The following is an 18,917-nucleotide window of genomic DNA, read 5'->3' as shown; positions in this document are numbered from 1 at the left end:
CAATTTAAAGATTTTCATGTAACATGAATAGAAATGTTTTCTGACTTGACTATTTTTGGTGGTGGGTAGATAAGGGAAAAGACTATATTTAACTACAGGTCCACATTCTCTTACTTATAATTTGAAATGCCAGAAGTTCTGAAAACTATTTCAGGGGTTATGGGAGGACTTAATTTGATGGCAAACACTGACATGACCCAGATTTATCTGCCAGCAAAACCGAACCTAAACTAACATAGGTTAGTCTAAATAGTATATTTTTCTGCAAAATGTTAATTTGTTTGATGTTACAAACAAATTATTACAAACAAATTAGGGTGCTGTGCCAGATCTCACTGGGGATAGTTATATAGTATACAGTAAATGTTTGGTATACCATATGTCACGCCAAACTTCTGTCACTCCATTGGGCATGGCATTAGGTTCAAGAGGCCGAAGAAGAGACCCAGAGCCGGCAAAGGAGATGTGGGGTTTTATTGGGGGCTTACATACAAAGGAGAGGGTACAGTGGCAGTGGGCTGGGCAGGAGAACTGCCTTACATACAGTCCAGTGGCAGTGGGCTGGGCAGAAGAACCACAACGGCCTGCCATAGGCATGCAGTTTATATAGCATTTCCACTTAGCACTTCCTCCTAGTAACCTCCACCTGGCACTCTTTATTCAACCCAAAACTTGGAGCCTCAGTCTCCTGTAGGGCTTGTGTTCCATGGGACAGGTTGGGGGCTCAGATGTCCTTATAGACAAGGAAGGAATCTTTGGGTTGGCCACTCCTGGATTCCCTAGCTCAGAACACACATTCAGGTGCATCTGCCATACAAAGTCATTCTAAGGATATGCTTAAATTATTGCTGTCAGGTGTGTTTACTATAACTGTATTAAATCTTTTTGAAAGCAAAGGAAAAAAGTGAATTTTTGAATGTATGTGGCTCCAAAGATTTCTATTTGAAAAAGAATTGTAGACCTGTATTCTTAACACTCTTTAACTGGTACTTTAAGCTGATGATGAGCATTAAATATATATTTTATTGGTAGAACTAAGACTGAGAGTATAGTATGTAACCACTCTATAGGTAAAGTTTAATTATCAAGAATGTGGGGAGAATATATGAAATGTAAAATAAGCTCAATGGTTATAGGTATTCACTGTAAATAAAAATATATCACTTAAAATACTGGGGTAGAGACAGGAGAAGGAAGTTACTAACTTAATTTCAGCATTGCTCATAGTAGGGAACCAACGGATAATAGCCAATAAAACAGGGAATGTAAAATGTTGTATAAAGTATAAGTAAAGTTATCTATGGGGCAGGCAGGAACTAGAATAGGGTAGACAGGGACAGCAATTTGTATTCTTTGGATGTATCTTTTTTTTATTTTAACTTTATACGCACTTAAATATTTTAAGTAATTATATAACAAAGTTAAAAATGCAATGACTAAAAATCAAAATAAATCTTATAAAGTGGATTTCCCATTGGTTATATAATCACACAGAGTAAACAATTCCAAGTGACTTACATACATAGTAATTTGTAGAATATTCCAAGTTGGGTATATCCTAAAGGTAAAAAGAATTGTAAAAAAAAAAAAAAAAATTAAAAATTAAAAGATTTTCGTGTATCATATTGCTGATGATAGTGTTAATATTTTTATTCTCAGGTTGTGTGAATATTTTGTGATAAACTATTATGTAGGCTGCATTGAGAATAGAGGGTTTTCATATGTGAGAAAGGAGAAATGATATAAGATCAATGAGATTGAGTAAAAACCCTATAAACCTGAATTTGAATTGGAAGCAACAGTATAAACTAATGATAATGTACATTTATATATCTTATGTACATGTTTATATAGATATGTGTGTATATAATGTCTTAGATCTTTGTACTGAAAAGACATTGAGCATCCCTATTACTGAGATTGTGGTTTCTGAATACCATTTCCCACTAAAAGGAATTAGGGCTCCTTTAAGGAAATGACTGGTTCCAAGTCAAAGGCAAGAAAAATACAAGATATACCTGGAATAAGTTCTAATAGCAGAAAGGTAAGGAAGCTCTCGGAGGCAGAGGTTAGGATTATGTCATAAGGTCTCAGGAACCAATTTGAATAAGGCTCTACTGTCCAAAGATGGGACAGTTTGAACTTCAATAAGAATAACTACAAAGGATTAAAACCTGTCACATAGATGTAAGTCTATTAATTCATAACTTTTTAAAACTCACTGATTGTCTTTAAGGATGCTAGAAAGCTATTACTAATTGTTTTGAAAATTAGTAAATAAAAGTAAAAAATTACTCATTTATTCTGTCCTTTCTATACAGACTGCATCAGGACAACTGAATAGTTGATGAGTTTTTTTATAGAACTTTTCCAGCTAGTGAATAAAGAAAGAATGATAGACTATCATGTGATCGTTTTTCAACCCTGTTAATGAATTGCTTTAGTTGGTGATCATTGATAACTGTTAATATCAAAGAAAGGGAATTCAATAGACTTTTGAATTTAACTGTTGGAAGTACATACTACCTGCCACCTGTGAAGCAGTCTTGGCAAAAAAAAAAAAAAAAAAGTTTTTTGTTTTTTTTGTTTGTTTGTTTGTTTGTTTTTGGAAACAGAGTCACTCTGTTGCCCAGGCTAGAGTGCAGTGGTACTATCTCAGCTCACTGCAACCTCCGCCTCCCAGGTTCAAGCGATTCTTGTGCCTCAGCCCCCGAGTACCTGGGACTACAGGTGCGTGCCACCACACCAGGCCAATTTTTTGTATTTTAGTAGAGATGGGGTTTCACCATGTTACCCACGCTGGTCTCAAACTCCTGAGCTCAGATGATCCGCCCACCTTGGCCTCCCAAAGTGTTAGGATTACAAGCGTGAGCCACCGCGCCTGGCCCCCCCCCAAAAAAGTTTTAATACAAAAATGATCCTGAATCTGATCACAGCTCTAGATATATCTATCAATTTACTGTAAATACAAGAGTCAGAAGCACATTATTAAACTACATCATGGTAATACATTTGGCAAAATCCAGACTATAGGAAACAACCAGGTAACCTGATTTCTTCAACAAAGAAAAATTGTAAAGGAAGAGGAACCCGTATGCGGAGATTGAAGAGACGTAGTTATCCAGTCACAATGTGTAGACCTTATTTGGATCCTAATTCAAACAAAGAAAAAACAATTTGAGAAATGTTAACACTGCCTAGGAGTTTCATATTAAGGAATTATTGTTTATTTTAGATGTGATAGTCTGTAGTTGCTTTACATACTTCCTTTTAGAGGTAAATATGGAAATATTTACAGGTGAAATAATATGCTATCTGAGATTTTCTTGAGAATATTCTAGTGGGATTGGATAGATAGTGGGCTGGGATATAGTTGATACTTAAACCTGTAATTGCAGCACTTTGGGAAGCTGAGGCGGGAGGATCACTTGAGTCCAGGAGCTTGAGGTTGCAGTGAGCTGTGTTTGTGCCACTGCACTCCAGCCTCCGCAACAGAGCAAGACCCCATTTCTAAAGGGGGAAAAAAAAAAAACCACCTGCCAATTGGTAAATGTTGGTGGAAACTTGGCAATGGGTAGAGGTCCATTAACTATTTTCTCCACTTTTTTATTGTATATTTTTTCATTTTTATTACAAAAATTACAAAAGTATCTCCTGCAAAGGAAGGAAAAACAAGTAATAGGAAGGGATGAGATTAGAGAAGCTTAGTCATTTAATTGTCCTCTGTGTTCGAATGCTAGGAGGTTTGATATTTATGGAGTATTAATCACAATCAAGAAACGTTTTACTGTTCAACAATACACAGCACTAGAGAGATTAAGATCTGTCCATTTACCTCAGTTGGGTGATAAAGTAGAAACTGGAGACTTAAGGGTTGAGTAATAGAAACAGCAGCACAGTGGACACAGAAGCATAAGGTAGACGTGGCAGTTTCCTTCAGAGAGGTTGGTATAGGACTGAAGACTTTTGAGACGCTTTCTTGTTTAGCAGGGGTGTGGGGGTTGGGGGGATAAGACGCACACTAGATGAGGGATTGAAGGCCTGGTCTTTGGTCTTGGCTTTGCCATTTTATTCTTTTTTTGTTTTATTCTTGGAGACAGAGGAGTTTTGCTTTTGTCGCCTAGGCTACCCACCTTGGCCTCCCAAAGTGCTGGAATTACAGGCGTGAGCCCCTGCACCTGGCCCATTTTACTCTTTATTTGACTTTGGATAAGTCACTTTAAAGTCTCTACTTTGATTTCCTCCTTTGGAGAATAGAGAATGATGCCTGTGCTGTCTACATGGAAGAGTTAGTGTGAGAATAAAATGACTTAACACATGAAAAAGCCCTTGGTAAACTATGTATTCCCATTCTGATGTAAGATACTCCCACTCTAATCATTAAAAGGAACATGAAGTTGGGGGGAATGTTTAAAAAAGGGAGTGGAGAGGGAAGGTATGTCATTGCTTTTCTGTTTTAATGTTTTTTTGTGAGGTTTTTTCCATTTTTTAAGTTGGCACTTAAAAATACATAACATTTACCATTTTAACCGGTTTTAAGTGTATATATAGTTCTGCAACATTAAGTACATTCGCATTGTTGTGCAGCCATCACCACCATCCATCTCCAGAACTTTCTCATTTTCCACAACTGAAACTTTGTACTTATTGAACACTAACTTCCCAGCCCCTGACAACCATCATTCTACTTTCTGTCTCTATGAATTTGATTACTCTGAGTACTTCATATAAGTGGAATCCATATTTGTCCTTTTGTGACTGGCTTATTTCTCTTAACGTAATGTTCTCAGGGTTCATCTGTGTTTCAGCATGTGTCAGAATTTCCTTCCTTTTTAAGGCTGAATAATCTACTCTTATGTATACACCACATTTTGTTTTTCCATTCATCTATCTGTGGACACTTGAGTTGCTTCTACCTTTTGGCTGTTGTGAATAATTTTGCTATGAACGTGGGTGTACACATCTGTTTGAGTCCCTGTTTTCACTTTTTTTGGTATATATCCACAAATGGGATTGCTGGATCATATAATTCTATGTTTAATTATTGAGGAAGCCATATGTTTTTAAAAATTAATTACTTTATTGCTTATGGAAACATCTCCACGAGTCATATTTGAGGGTATATGTACGCTGTGATCCATGAGGCTTTTTGCTGGGAAATCTTTTGTCTCCAAGTACTAATCCAATTTTTTTTTTTTTTTTTTTTGAGACCAAGTCTCGCTCTGTCGCCTAGGCTGGAGTGCAGTGGTGCCATCTCAGCTCACTGCAAGCTCCGCCTCCCAGGCTTACGCCTTTCTCCTGCCTCAGCCTCCCGAGGAGCTGGGACTACAGGCGTCCACCACCACACCCGGCTAATTTTTTTTTTTTTTTTGTATATTTAGTAGAGACGGGGTTTCACTGTGTTAGCCAGGATGGTCTCAATCTCCTGACCTCATGATCTGCCCACCTCGGCCTCCCAAAGTGCTGGGATTACAGGTGTGAGCCACCGCGCCTGGCCGCAATTTTTTAATCACAATCTTCTAAGAGGCTTAGACTGTGAAGGAATATGAATCCCAAGAAATAGTTTTTGGACTCAAAATCTTAAAGAATGATTACAGATAAGCCTTTCCTTACTAAATGTTTATTTTTTAAAACTAATTTCATTCAGCAGTTTTCAACTTAATGCCTCCTAAGTGCCAGGTACTGTATTATGTGGTGAGGATTTAGTGTTGAAAAAATGAAATTCAAGTGGTGAAAAGTACTACTGCAAAGAAAATAAACTGAAGAAAGAGGATAGTGAATGATGGGGTGGGATGTTATTTTATATAGGCTAACTAGGGAAGTCTTCTCCGAGAGGTAGTATTTGAGCAAAGACTTGAGTAAAAATGAGAGTGTGAACCGTGTGAAGACGTTTCAGAAGAGTGGTACAGGCAAAGGGAAGAGCCCTGAGGTAGGAGGAAGAAGTGCTTTTCAAGTAGACAACTCAGGGATCAGATGACAGCCTATCTCGACCAGTACCTAGTACCTATATGAGGAAATCAATTGTTGTAAGATAGCTCTAGAAAGTAAAGTGCACGTCTGGGTGTGCTGGCTTATGCCTGTAATCCGAGCACTTTGGGAGGCCAGGGCAGGAGGATCATTTGAGGCCAGGAGTTCAAGACCAGCCTGGACAACATTAGTGAGACCCTGTCTCTACAAAAAAAAAAAAATGTTTTTAATTAGCTGGACATGGTGGCACACACCTGGTCTAGCTACTTGGGAGGCTGAGGCTGGAGGATTGCTTGAGCCCAGGCATTATGAGCTATGATTGTGCCACTGCACTTCAGCCTGAGCAACACAGTGAGACTCTGCCTCTTAAAAATAAATAAAAAAGAAAAGTACAGGAAAACTAAAAATAGAAAAATGTTAGGGATAATTTATTTGCATATTCTGTTAATCTAGAAAATATCGTATTTGTGGTGTGGGAGATGTCAGGAAGATACTACTGCTGACATGACATTCCAATAATGATTACTACATAGGAGACATAACCTTTTCCTCTGAAATGTTATTTTCTTGGCAGAGGGGCATGTAGAGTGAACCCAAAGGATATATTTTATCATCTGTTCAGGGAAGACAGAATGAGACAACTGATAAAGAGAATCTGAGTTTTAAGAAATGATCTCTAAAAATCTTAGATAATAAAATACTTTAATAACCAAGTATCTTACTGATATATATGACAGTGATACATATATTATTAGGAGAACACACAGACTCAGATCTCAAGAGAGGTTAGAGATCACCCATATTTTGCTGGGTGCTGTGCAGTAATGTGAAGTTATGCCAGAAATAACTTTACGCCTCAAGAAATAAGCACCATTACTTCTTAAGACTCTCCATTTATCTTCTTACAAACATTGATAAGATATTTATAAATAATATCCTCATTTAAAAGTAAATGAATTATCTTGGGAGAATGCTGTATTGTAATACAAGGAATGTTACCTTTAGAAATGAGATATTATTAATAGTATTAGAAAACTTTTGTTTTTAGACTTCTTTATGTTCTGTTTGAATTGTTTCTTCCTTGATACGTCTTTTTTTTTTTTTTTTTTTTTTAAGAACGATGAGGTTGTTTTGTTGCCCAGGCTAGTCTGGAACTCCTGGCCTCAAGCAATCCTCCTTAGCCTCCCAAAGTGCTGGGGTTATAGGCCTGAGCCACCGTGCCTGGCCTCCTTAATATGTCTTTCTCAGATTTCAAACCCATTACCTTTATCACCCTCAGTGGACCCATAAATTGCTTCTCCTATATGCTTCTTGGTTTACAGCATTGTAACCACCCAGTTATGCAAGGTAGAAACCTCAGTCATCGTTGCCTTCTTCCTCTCCACCGTTCCCCTTACCAGTTTGCTGAGCATTCTTCACTATGTATTCTATGATAAGGACCTCATATGTATTACTTAATTTTTTATTATAGATGTCTACTGTGGTTTGCTGTTCCCCACATTTCATGTGTTGGGAACCTAATCCCCAAATCTCTATGTCAATTGAACATAGGGTCTTTGGAAAGTAATTAGGATTAGATAAAATCATCAGGGTCGGGCCGCCATAATGGGGCTAGTGGCTTTATAAGAGGAAGAGAGACCTGAGCTGACATGCATGCTCTTGCCCTCTTGCTGTGTGATGCCGTCAGCCATGTTACGGCACAGCAGGAAGGCCCTCACCAGATATTGGGGTGGTCTTGGACCTCCCACCCTCTAGAACTGTAAGAAATAGATTTTTTTATAAATTACCCAGTCTATGATATTCTGTTACGGCAACAGAAAACAGACTAAGACAAGGTTCTAAACAAATGGAAAATAGAGTTTTAAGATGCAGACTTTCATTGCCTTAACAGGGCCAAGAATATCTGTTTCATGCTGACATACTTAGACTGTAATATCCTCTCCCAGTGTTTCTGCTACAAGTGGGTAGCACGGGACAAGCAATGGGGTTAAGGAAAAATTATCATAGTTACAAGAAAGCCCTCTAATAATGCTTGTGAGAGTGAGAGTTTTGTCTGGTTTTCTACTTCTTTTTTTTCGTAAGAGACCTTGTTGATGTCTCTTACAGAGAGAGTCTTTTATAGCTGAACGTTCTCAAAACTTGTTCATCATCACAACTGCTAGTACTTATTTTTACAAGGACCACTATATACAAGACTCTAAGTGTAGACTTCAGAAGAAACTTAGGAGGAACACATTTTTCACTTGACATGCCAACAAAGATTCTTTAAATAGCAAATATTCTGGTGGGCAGGAGCTCATCAGAATGGAGTGACTGACCAGTATTAAGCCATTGTATATAACTTGTGACTTTTTCACTGAAAATTTAAAGTAATGGGTCCCCCACCCTCATATTTATTTAGACTCAGTCTCCGTAATGTGAAGAAAAATAGAATTTTACTATGTAATTACCTCAACTCCTAAGCCATTATTGTCTTCTCATTTATAAGAATTTGAAAAATTCATAGGGCTATTCACATGCATATTCCTTTAATGATCTAACAGTTTGGAATTTGAACTGTCCTCGTGAAGACTGTCCTGGATGAGGAAACCTTTGAGTTTCTGTTTTGTTCTGTGTTCTCTTCTGTCTGTGCAGCCATAGTCTCAGGCTTACTCTAGGGTTCACCCAGCATGTTTGCTTATCTCTCCAGCTCTACTAGTGGAACCCATGGTGACTTATCAACAAGAAGTATACCCTTGTATTTTTAACATTTGCTAAGTTGGTGTTAGAAAATCTGAATGTTTTGGCTTTGAATGGAATTTAGGAGAAATTGCATTTTTTCCCTTTAAATTCAGTTGATTTGAATGTATTCTCTGGTGTCAGTTGTATTTCTCTCTGCAAATCCTCTTTAAACTCAAATCTAGGCCGGGCGCAGTGGCTCACTCCTGTAATCCCAACACTCTGGGAAGCCGAGGCTGGCAGATCACCTGAGGTCAGGAGTTTGAGACCAGCCTGGCCAACGTGGTGAAACCCCATTTCTACTAAAAATACAAAAATTAGCCAGGTGTAGGGGTGCACACGTGTAATCCCAGCTACTCGGGAGGCTGAGGCAGGAGAATCGCTTGAACCTGGATGGCGGAGGTTGCAGTGAGCCAAGATTGCGCCACTGCACTCCAGCCTGGGCAACAGCACGAGACCCCGTCTCAAAAATAAAAATAAATAAATAAATAATAAACTAAAATCTAGACTCATTTTTATCACTGTCTCTAAATCTAGAGTGAACCATCTTTCTGTACACTGTCAAGCCAACAATAAAAACAGTTGTCCCTGATTAGAACAATCATTTCCTTTATTCAATAAAATATTGTGTGCCGGGCTCAGTGCTAGTTTTCTGTATCGTAAACACAGAGGCTGCAAATGGCAGGCCCCATCACCTTATGAGAGTTGATTGGGCAAGTTCTACAGTCTGTCTTGCAGGGCCTCATAATAATTTTTCACCCTCTGCTTATAGGCCCTTTTTCCTGACTTTTGGGGAAAACTTTTCAGGCTCCTTCCAGAGCTGCTTCAGTTTTGGGGGATTCTAGCTGCTAGAAGACATCAAAACTTTTAGGGATGTCCAGGCCAAGGCAGCTCCTGCACTGGCTGCTGTAGGCATCACTGCTCAGGCCCTCTGCCAAAGACCAATTAAGAGGAATAAGCGACACCCATTGACCTAGAGTCAGGCCTCCCTCTGGTGGGGGGGGCCCTTTCAGCCCTCTAATTCCCATTTTCCATCTGTTGCTTCAGGAGGATCGTCTTCTGAGGTTGTAGGTCAGGATGAAGCATTTGGAATGTGAGCTCTGAGGTAAAGGTGGCAGAGTAGGAGAGGCCCATTCGTGTCTTCACAGTGCAGCCATGTGAAGACACGCACCACTTTCCAGGAATTGGATCTCTGCTTTAAATGGCTAGAAACTGAATTTTTTAAAGAATATTTTAACATCTTTAAGATGTAGTTCGTCCAGTCCAGGTCAAACCTGGCACAGGCCCAAGTCCCTCAAAAGACATTTCTCTTTTGATAGGCTCCTGTTTCTGCTTTCCAAGTGGCAGTCCATATTATCTTTTTTTTTTTTAACTTTTTTTTTTCTGAGATGGGGTCTTGCTATGTTTTTCAGGCTGGTCTCGAACTCCTGAGCTCAAACGAGCTGCCTGCCTGAGGCTCCTGAAGTGCCAGGATTACAGGCATGAGTCACCATGCCTGACCAGCAGTCCATATTATTTTAACTCTTAAAACAACCTTGTAAAGTAGGTGTTATTATATTGCCCCCATTTTAGAAATAAAGAAAGCCAGGACCTTACTAACACTTACTTTCCTAGACTATTGGAAGAATCCTCTAATAAGTCTTTCTGCATCAAGGCCTTTTTATAGGTCAAGCATCTTCCAGTAGTCTTTCTGTAACAGAAGTATAATGGTGCTGCTTTGGTCTTACTATTCTGTGCCTCGCTCCAGTAGTTCCTCTATTGTGTTCTGAACAAAGACCCAATACCTTTGGCATTTGAGACTTACCCCTTTTTTTTGAGATAGGATCTTGCTCTGTCACCCAGGCTGCAGTGCACTGGCATGCTCATAGCTCACTGCAACCTCAATCTCTAGGCCTCAAACGATCCTCTTGCCTTAGCCTCCTGAATAGCTGGGACTACAGGTGCACACCACTTTGCCTGGCTAAGTGGTTTTTTGTTTTGTTTTGGAGACAGTCTCACTCTGTCACCCAGGGTGGAGTACAGTGATGTGATCTCGGCTTACTGCAATCTCCTCCTCCTGGGTTCAAGTGATTCTCATGCCTCAGCCTCCCACGTAACTAGGATTATAGGTATGCACCACCACACCCAGCTCATTTTTGTATTTTTAGTAGAGACAGGGTTTTGCCATGTTGGTCAGGCTGGTTGCAAACTCCTGGTCCTAAGTGATCTACCTGCCTCGGCCTCCCAAAGTGCTGGGATTACAGGTGTGAGTCACCGCACCCGGCCTAATTGTTTTTAGTAGAGACAAGAGCTCACTGTGTTACCCAGGCTGGCCTTGAACTCCTGGCCTCAAGCTATCCTCCTGCCTCTGCCTCCCAAAGTATTGAGATTACAGGTGTGAGCCACTGTGCCCAGCCATTTGAGGCTTTTTGATCTAATTCCTACCCATACTCAAACATATGTACCCTTAGACCTTGGACATGATATTTATCAACATTCATGGTAATACTAACATTGATTTATTCAAATATTGGATGCTTACTTTGTATTCTGTGGTGAATGGTAAGGATTCTAAGATGAACAAATGGAATACCTACTCTTGGGAAACTTAAAGTTTAGTGGAAATATAAATAATTATGTTTCAGTATTAGTAGATAATAGAGTTGTAGGGTTATGAGGACTGAGAGTGGTACACTAACTGGGACAGAAGTTATTTCTATTTATGTATCCTGTTTTGTTCCACCTGGAATAACCTATCTTTTTTGTTGTTTGTTTATCTGGTTTGTTTGTTTGTTTGTTTTGAGATGGAGTCTTGCTCTGTAGCCCAGGCTGGAGTGCAGTGGCGTGATCTCGGCTCACCGCAACCTCCGCCTCCCAGGTTCAAGCGATTCTCATGCCTCAGCCTCCAGAGTAGCTGGGATTATAGGTGCGCACCACTGCACCCGGCTCATATTTAGTATTTTTAGTAGAGATGGAGTTTCACCATGTTGGCCAGGCTGGTCTTGACCTCCTGACCTCAGGTAATCTGCCCGCCTCGGCCTCCCAAAGTGCTAGGATTACAGGCATGAGCCACCGTGCCCGGCAACCTATCCTTTTTTACTTGATATATTCCTGTTGATTCTTGAAGCCAGATGGTAGATGGGTGGATGGATGGATGATCGATCAAGCATAACAAAGCGTCATCCTGCCATCAAGGAACATGTATTACAGCTGTAAATATTCTGAAAGGCACTTCCCTTTTGCTTTGATTTCATATGCTCTCCTTTCAGTTAAGTCATTTTCTGCTCTATGTGAGTGATTGTTTTAAACACAAAAAGTAACACTGTCTGGTGTGTATTCACTTCCCATTTCTGGAGTGGAATTATATTTGTCTGCTCTGGACATTTTTCCTTCAAAATTTAGAGAAAAAAATGCAAAGATAACATTACACATAGATATAAGAAACTGAATGCTAGGCCCACCCGCAGCTTACTAGTTCTGTCTTAATATTTTTAATGGATCGTAATTCATCTTTTCCTTACTGAGTTGTTGCTGTCACAAATATTGTTGTTTTATGTCATTGGTATTTTTAGGGTTTTCAGTGCTAGGTGGAGGTCATCTGCCTCTATATTCGGTGGCCCCAGAGAGACATATTAGCTTGGTTGTGGCTTTGTAAACTCCACATCTAGTCTCTTTTTGAAGATACCTTCAAAAGACGGGTTTATTGCTGATCCTGCTTCTGCTTGCTGTTCACAGTCTCTTTTTGTCTTGTTGCTCTTGAAATGTATCCAAGAATATAACTGAAGGTTTACAAAAAACAAAAGTAATCCTAGCTCTTTGTGACTTTGGGCAAGTTACTAACCTCTCAGCCTCATCAGTCAAAAAGATAACAGGGATAATTAAATTAGTTAATACATGTGAAAGCTCTAAGAACAGGCTGACATATAGTACACTCTGAATGTTGTTAAGTAAAACATGCTTGGGGTATGACAAGGGTGACAAGGGAAGCCATTTTCTGTTAACTTAGGTACTGGTTTTTTGTTTTTTGTTGTTTTTTTTTTAAGAAATTTTATTCATTTATTTATTTATTTATTTATTTATTTATTTTATTTTATTTTTTTGGAGACAGAGTCTCGCTCCGTTGCCCAGGCTGGAGTGTGGTGGCGCGATCTCAGCTCACTGCAACCTCCGCCTCCCGGGTTCAAGCAATTCTCCTGCCTTAGCCTCCCGAGTAGCTGGGACTACAGGCACCCGCCACCACGCCTGGCTAGTTTTTGTATTTTTAGTAGAGTCGGAGTTTCACTGTATTGGCCAGGCTTGTCTAAAACTCCTGACCTTGTGATCCACCTGCGTCGGCCTCCCAAAGTGCTGGGATCACAGGCGTGAGCCACCGTGCCCGGCCTTCTTATTTTTTAATAGAAACGGGGTCTCACTCGGTTTCCCAGTCTGGTCTTGGAACTCCTGGGCTCAAGTGATCCTCCCACCTCAGCCTCCCAAAGTTTTGGGATTACAGGTGTGAGCCACCACGTCTGGCCTTCTTTATTTTTTATTTTTTTGAGATGCAGCCTCACTGTCACCCAGGCTGGAGTGCAGTGGCATGATCTCTGCTCACTGCAACCTCTGCCTCCTGGGTTCAGGTGATTCTTCTGTCTCAGCCTCCTGAGTAGCTGGGACTACAGCCACGTGCCACCACGCCTGGCTAATTTTTGTATTTTTAGTAGAGACGGGGTTTCACCATGTTGGTCAGGCTGGTCTCGAACTCCTGACCTCGTGATCCGCCCACCTCGGCCTCCCAAAGTGCTGGGATTACAGGCTTGAGCCACTGCTCCTGGCCCTTTATTTCTTTTAAAACTTTGTTTTATTTCTAAGCTACGCTGGAAATGTGAGGTTTGGCTAGAGATATGACCATTCATCCCACTTTGCCTGGTCAGACCTGGGCTACACGTGTTCTGGCGTCCCCTCTGGTATGTACCCCTTTGCACTCTCAAGCTTCTTGGTTTGAATAATACATCATATTAAGATGGGGCTTGGCTTCAGCTCACCCCCACTAGCATTTTTTCGTACATTCCCACTCAGCACAAAACCCACACCACTGCCTCACTGGCACTATACCCACTAATCCCAAGGCTTTAGTCATACAAAGAAAATAGCCATTCTTCTGTGCTCTCATACTGTTTAACCATGCCTTGTGCTTAAAGAACTCCAGAAACTGGCCTTAGGAGATCCAAAATCGAACCAAGGTTGTTGAGTGTCTCACCTCTGGAAGGAATGCTGAACAATTGATTTCCAGCCTTGTTTTTGCCAGCCAGACAGACCACCAGTTAACCCATACTCAAGATAACCATCACAACCAGCCTTGCTAACCTGCGTACTCTACCCCTCACATGCTTTGCCCAGCCCAGCCTGCATACCTTATCCCTGATGTCAATTCCTGCACTTTGCCTAATAAATCCTTACTGGCTCTTTTCAGGGAACCAGCCTCTGCTGTCTGTCTCCCTTGCGCTCTAGCACAGTAGGACAAGCCCCAAAATAAAAGCTTTGTCTGGGAAATCTGCTTGTCCCTTTGTTAATTTTCATTACATCGGGAGTCCAAATGCCTATGGTCTGTTGTAACAATGTTGTTACCTTAGGTTTGACAGGAGTGAAGTATTAGTATAGTTTTACATTTCTCTTTCATTATGGTTTTTCTTTGGGTTTTTTGTTTTTGTTTTTAAGAAAGTCTCACTCTTTTGCCCAGGCTGGAGGGCAATGGTGTGATCATAGCTCACTGCAGCCTCGAACTCCTGGCACAAGCAATCTTCCTGCCTCAGCCTCCCAAATAGCTAGGACCATAGGCACGTACCACTGCACCTGGCTAATTTGATGTGTGTGTGTGTATATATATATATATATGTAAAAATATTTTTTGGCTGGGCACGGTGGCTCACACCTGTAATCCCAGCATTTGGGAGGCCAAGGCAGACAGATCACCGGTGGTCAGGAGTTCGAGACCAGCCTGACCAACGTGGTGAAACCCTGTCTTTACTAAAAATACAAAATTAGCCTGACGTGGTGGTGCATGCCTGTAATCCCAGCTACTCGGGAGGCTGAGGCAGGAGAATCGCTTGAACCCAGAAGGTGGAGGTTGCAGTGAGCTGAGATCGCACTATTGCATTCCAGCCTGGGCAACAAGAATGAAATTCCGTCTCAAAAAAAAAAAAAAAATTTGTAAAGACAGAGTCTCACAGTGTTGCCCAGGTTGGTCTCTAACTCCTGGCCTCAAGCAGTCCTCCTGCCTCAGTCTCCCAAAGCACTGGGATTATAGACGTAATATAGGCATGAGCCACTGAGCCAGGCCGTTAATTGTTATTTACATTCACATTTGCCCCACATTCCTATCATGTCCCTAAAGTCAGACTGAAAGGGAAATATGTTTAAAATGTGACATTCAGGTGCCTCTTTTTTTCCCCTCTGTAGATTAAAATTTAGTATGGAAACACCTTCCAACTGGGCACCGTGGTCACACCTGTAATCCCAGCACTTTGGGAAGCCAAGATAGGCAGATCACTTGAGCTCAGGAGTTTGAGACCAGTTTGGGCAACATGGGAAAACCCTATCTCTACAAAAAAAAAAGAAAAAAAAAAAAATATATACACACACACACACACACACACACACACACACACACACAAATTAGCTGGGCATGATGGCACACACGCCTGTAGTCCCAGGTACCCAGGAGGCTGGGGTAGGAGGATTGGTTGAGCCCGGGAGGTGGAGGTTGCAGTGAGCCATGCATGTCTACCTGGGCAGCACAGCAAGACCATATCTCAAAAAAAAGGACCGGGTACGGTGGCTCACGCCTGTAATCCCAGCACTTTGGGAGGCTGAGGTGGGCGGATCACAAGGTCAGGAGTTCAAGACCAGCCTGACCAACATGGTGAAACCCTGTCCCTACTAAAAATACAAAAATTAGCCAGGCATTATGACATACACCTGTAATCCTAGCTACTCAGGAGGCTGGAGCAGGAAAATCACTTGAACCCAGGAGGCAGAGATTGCAGTGAGCTGAGATCACGCCACTGCACTCCAGGCTGGGCGACAGAGCGCAAGTCCGTCTCAAAAAAAAAAAAAAAAAAGAAGAAAGAAAGAACTTCTTTCCCCATCCATATTTCCTAAATTAATAAACCGTACAACTTCATTAAATTTTTGGAACTCTGTTTCAACATTCTTATGTTACAGATACAGGAACTGAGGCCCATAGAGATTACATGTGACGTGTCCTACATACATGGTAAATTAGTGACACAGAGATAACCAAATCCTAGATACCTTAACTCCCACAGTTCTTTCTATTGCATGAAGCAATAAAAAGTGTTTTTATGTCAAAGATCAGCGTTTTCCTGAGTGTGTTATGCAAGTTCATTCCTTTATGCCCTGTGGGGGCAGCAGGGCTTCTTTAGATCATGCTGAATGCTCCCTCTTTACAATGAACCTCAGCACTTTAAAGGTGCTCAAATGCCTGAAGTAAAGAAACCTATTTGGCTTTGTTTAATCCTACATTTTCTAAACATTGGGAAAGCTCTTTGGAAAATGCTGGTCTAGGGCTTTCTTTTTGGGGCTGGGGTAAGGGGGTGGGTTAGGGAGGAGAAAGTTGACTTCTCTTTTTTAAAAAGTGTCTCATGGGTTGTTTAGTCTCTCTTGCATTCAACATGATTCCCCGCCCCCACCCCACAGTTAGGTCCACCATGATCACTGGAGCTTATTTTAGTTTAAGACAGTCAGCATCATCTGATTGGGATTGATCATATGCTATTAAGAGGGAGTCCCCCAGAATGGTGATTCTAGAAAAAGGATTCATCAGCCGTTTGCATCTTCTGGGCCTCTCCAAGTCCTGTAGACCTTCTCTCCTCTCCCCTCTCCTTGCTCCTCTCTCCTTTGCATCATACAAAGATGGGATGTCTGTAGAAGAGAGACTAGGCTTGCCTGGAAGAGAACACATCACTGGAGAGATTAAACTGAGACTAGTTCTCATTTCCAACATCTACAAGTGATGGTTTAGATTCAGAAATAAATAATACTGAGCACCATCTGACATAGGATTTTGGTTACCTGAGAAGTAATGACATTAATCCCTGAATTAATTTTGAGAAGAAATATTGCTGTAGTACTAGAACTATAGTCAGGGTTACCTGGAACTGGGGGACACAGGGTAGACTCAAGGGTTACATCTCATCCAGGAAATCTGCCTCCCCCACCTCCCTTCCCTTCCAAGGTCTGTGTTTATTTTAGTATATAGAGCTCCAGTAGGATATATGAATGTCCCCAAATCAGTTCATCCTGAAGGGAGTTCCCATTAACCAGGAGCTACCAGGAAGAGATTTTCCCTAAATCCCAAAGACACTTGTATTTCTGGCCACCTCTCTAAGGTGAAACCCCAGCTATCCCAGCAGCTACTACTGCTTATTGTAGCAGCAAATGGCCAAACATCCTTAGCTCAGCCTCTGACTTCCCTAGTGTTTGCAACTTGTTCTTGTTTCTCCAGTGGGGCCGTTGATGTCATATAACTCTTGTATAATTGCTTTAGGATATCTAATTGTGCTCATCGTAAAATAGAGCTTTTTAAATTTTGTTTTCTTTTTTCTTGGTGTTCTTCCCTTACCAGAGCTTTTTTTAAAAAAAGGGATTTTTGACATGGTTTAAGTATTAAAACCATTGTAATACACGTTGAGTATTCCTTATCCGAAATGCTTGGAACCAGAAGTGTTTCAGGTTTGGGATTTTTTCCAATTTTGTAATATTTGTGTCTACATAATGAGATAGCTTGGTGGGGTACCCAAGTCTAAACACAAAATTCATTTATGTTTCATACACACTTTATACACATAGCCTGAAGGTAATTTTATACAATATTTTTAATATAGTGCATGGAACAAAGTTTATGTACATTGAACCATCAAAAAGCAAAGAAGACAGCTCCAGAATTTTCCACTGTGGCATCCTGTCAGCACTCAAAAAGTATTGGATTTTAAATTTACTCAGTCAATAGAAATAAAAAAGCAAAACAAAAAAAATGAAATAATAATCGAACTTGAAAGTGTGAAGAGGCCTAGCCATAGGAGTGACACCATGCCGTCTTAACCTTTAGAAACACTTTAGCGTGATTTTCACCATCTCCCATTACACTCGGATTCCAAGCTCATCTTAAAAGTCTTTTTCCCCCCCTCATTTTGGTAAAGGCTTTTTATTTTACATGATAGTTTTATTCTGGATTTTTGTTAATATATTTTAAACTTTTTTGAGAAAGGATTGTTTGTGCTGTTTTTTGTTTTAAATGTAAACCCTGAGTGAGATTAGGATTTGACCTATAAATGAGGCCACAGACTTGGCCTCCAGGCCCTTATTTTCTTTGAAAGAACCACTATAAAAGCCTGATAAGATCTTGAAGATTCTGTGGAGCTCAGCTTTAAAAGTAAGATTTGTTAGACTTAACTGGTTTTTAAGTTTGAAGTGGAATTAATAGAGGTAATTTTAGTTCCTGTTTTCCTGTATTGCAAGACTCCTGGTCTTGACCAGGAGTTCAAGACCAACCTGGCCAACATGGTGAAACCCCATCTCTACTGAAAATACAAATATTAGCCAGGCATGATGGCGCTCACCTGTAGTCCCAGCTACTCAGGAGGCTGAGGCAGGAGAATCGCTTGAACCCGGGAGACAGAGGTTAAAGTGAGCCAAGATTGCGCCACTGCACTCCAGCCTGGGCGCCAGAGCGAGACTCCGTCTAAATAAATAATTAATTTTCATATAAATATAGTCTATAAAAGATTGTAAGAAAACACAAATGTTTGCGATATTTTTAAACATGAATTCATAAGGTTATGCTGTGTCACTAACAGAGATGAAAATAAATTCCAAGCATCTTGACACCATTCTGTTTCTAGCAGAGTTTTTGTGATAATTTGTGTACGTGTTTTTCACTGCATTTGTTGAAACACTTCATTCTTCATTATGAGGCTAGGTTAACTGCCTACTGGTTTCTTAACAATTCCAATAATAGATTTTAAATGGCGTTTTCTCTTCTTAAACCTGTTACCCCATTTAGTCAGATAGATTTTATATATCCAGATGGTGTAAAGATTTAGAAGTAGTTCCATTAATCTTGTTCTCTCTTAGATTTTCTTTTTTGCATATATCTCTTGCTAGCAGCTCTGAGAGTTAAGTTTCCATGTTCAGAATTTAATCTGTAATTGTTAGAATTACCTCTTATTGCTACTGCCCTGTCCATTTAAATCATC

The 18,917-nt window shown here is 40.4% G+C and overlaps 1 protein-coding gene across 7 annotated transcripts in view; it reads left to right on the top strand.

The window, feature by feature from the left end:
- Positions 1-18,917, top strand: part of BTBD7 (BTB domain containing 7) — a 98,452-nt gene that overhangs the window by 19,608 nt on the left and 59,927 nt on the right. The gene's annotated exons all lie outside the window — the stretch shown is intronic.

This window comes from Pongo pygmaeus, chromosome 15 (assembly GCF_028885625.2).
Source record: "Pongo pygmaeus isolate AG05252 chromosome 15, NHGRI_mPonPyg2-v2.0_pri, whole genome shotgun sequence".
Taxonomy (NCBI): domain Eukaryota; kingdom Metazoa; phylum Chordata; class Mammalia; order Primates; family Hominidae; genus Pongo; species Pongo pygmaeus.
Note: the sequence above shows the minus strand (reverse complement) of the source record. Positions and strands in the feature narration are given on the sequence as shown.